We start from the raw sequence: 2,488 nt of genomic DNA on the forward strand, positions 1-2,488 counted from the left end.
AAAAGCAAAGGACAATAAATGCTGGGGAGGATGTGGAGAGACTGGGACCCTCCTACATTGCTGGTGGGATGCAAAATGGTAGAACCACTCTGGAAAACAGTATGGCGCTTCCTCAGAAAGTTGGAAATAGAAATAGCTTATGATCCAGCAATTCCTTTAGTTGGCACATTTCACAAGAAATATGAGCCACATGAGTAGATGGAGTCTTGGTGTGGCGCTGTGGGCAAATGCGTCAGGCTGCAAAATCGTTTGAACTGCAAGGTCGGTGGTTCAAGCTCACCAGCTGCTCCTTGGAAACCCTACACAGGGTTGCTATGAGTCAGAAGCACCTCGATGGCACATAACAACAACAACAACAACAAATGAGTAGATAAAAGAGCTCTCGTAGCATAGGGGTTACGAATCAGGCTGCGAATTGCAAGGTCAGCAGTTTGAAACTACCAGCTGTTCCTCAGGAGAAAGATGAGGCTTTCTGCTCCCGTAAGATTTACAGGCTGGAAACCATGTACAGACAGAGTCACTATGAGTCAGAACCGACTCCACGGCATATAACCACATGCAGCCCTGGAAGGCTGCAGCTGCTGCCAAGAAGCCTGCGTGGCCTTCAGTGTCGGAGCTCGTAACCAAGGAGCATAGGGCGTATCTCTGGCCGCCCTCAAGAAGGTGCTAGCGGCCTCCGGCTACGATGTGGAGAACAACAGCCGCATTAAATTGGGCCTTAAAAGCCTGGTAGGAAAAGGCACTCTCGTGCAGACCAAGGGTACCGGTGGTTCGGGCTCTTTCAAGCTGAATAAAAAGGGGACCTCCGCGGAAGCTAAGCCCAGCAGCACAACGCTGACAGCAAAATTAAGGCAGCAGGCGCTAACAAGTCCAAAAAGGCGATTGGGGCTACTGCCAAGAAGAGCGCTAAGACTTCAAAGAACTTAAAGTTAAGAAGCCTGCAGTGGTAAAGAAATCTTCCAAGACTGGCTTGGAAAGAAATGAAGAGGTGATGTAGAAGTCGCTGGATTTGTCAAAGAACTGGGTATTGAAACATAGTTGTTGTCGTTGTTAGCTGCTGTTGAATCAGTTCTGACTCATAGTGACTCTATGCACAAGAGAACAAACACTGCCCTGCCCTGCACCAAAATCACAATTTTTATGTTAAGGCCCTTGGTTGCTGCCACTGGATCTTCCTCCAGAAGCATGTTCTAGAACATTATTTTTCTCCAGTTGTGTCACCCAAGAGACATCCCACTGTCAGGGGTCAGAATGTGCAGTCCGGGGGCAGAGACTTTATTGATAGCTGTGTGACTCCACGATTGACATTAAGGTGTGACACCGAAATGGTGAAAACTTGTCATCTAGATTCTTCAGTGTGACAGCAAGCCTACCGCAGAGCGCATTGTCACAGAAATGAACAGGCCTGCTCTTCCAACCACAGACACAAACAGCTTCATAAACCACGACCTGGATGCCAATGTTCACAGCAGCACTAAGTGACTGTTGGTAATTAGCAATGGCAGGTTGTTCTTTATCCTAGGACCTGAGCCAGAGCTGGAGAACAGGAGAAGTGAGTGGAGAAGGTAACATGGGGAGACAGGATGATGGGTCCTTTTCCCTTCTCCGAGCTGACAGCTGCTTCGTGTTTTATTTTGGATGCAGTCAGGACAGCTCTCTGGGGTGTGATGAGCTTCTGACTTTACTTCTTCGTGTGCTAAGGGATGGGGGTCTGGGGGTGTTGGAGAACCCTTTCTCTCATTCCCATGTGACCAGCTCCAGAGGTGTGGTGATGGGTTTACAGAGCCCCTAAGGGACTTTTCTGTCCTGAAAAGCCACTGAAGGCCACATTGTCAGAGACAGCAGCTATCACAAGGGGAATGCCGAACCGGACTTCTTCTCATTCTCTCAGACACGCGGTTTCCTGTCTGTAGCCATACAACAAGAATGCTGGGATTTTGTTATGACGAGGATTAAAACATGACTATAAACACTGAACCACAAGGTCATTTAAATCTCAAAGTCAGCAGTTCAAACTCATCAGCTTGTCCTCAGAAACCCTACACACATTTGCTATGATGACAGTTAACAACAACATAAAATTCAAATAGGCAAATCTGCTGCATGAGACCTCTTTAAAGTGTTCAAGAGCAAAGATAGTCTTAGTTTGAGAACTAAGGTGTGCCTGACTCAAGTCATGGCATTTTCAATAGCCTCATATGCGTGTGAAAGCTGGATCATGAATAAGGAAGACAGTAGAAGTATGGATGCCTTTGAGTTATGGTGTTGGAGGAGAACATTAAAGGTATCATGGAGTTCAAGAAGCGCCAACAAATCTGTATTGGAAGAAGTACAGTTAAATGTTCCTTAGAAACCAGGATGGCCAGACTTTGTCTCTCTTACTTGGGACATATTATCAGAAGGGACCAGTCCCTGGAGAAGGGCATCATCCTTGGTAAAGTGGAGAATCATTGAAGAAACAAGAGGCCCCAACAAGATGGATTGGCAC

The 2,488-nt window shown here is 46.9% G+C and overlaps 1 pseudogene; it reads left to right on the forward strand.

Moving 5' to 3' along the window:
• The first annotated feature begins 556 nt into the window (after window positions 1-556).
• LOC102837514 lies at window positions 557-997 on the forward strand (annotated as a pseudogene).
• The last annotated feature ends 1,491 nt before the right edge of the window (window positions 998-2,488 follow it).

The sequence above is a fragment of the Chrysochloris asiatica genome, unplaced genomic scaffold (genome assembly GCF_000296735.1).
Source record: "Chrysochloris asiatica unplaced genomic scaffold, ChrAsi1.0 scaffold00162, whole genome shotgun sequence".
In the NCBI taxonomy this organism is placed as follows: Eukaryota; Metazoa; Chordata; class Mammalia; order Afrosoricida; family Chrysochloridae; genus Chrysochloris; species Chrysochloris asiatica.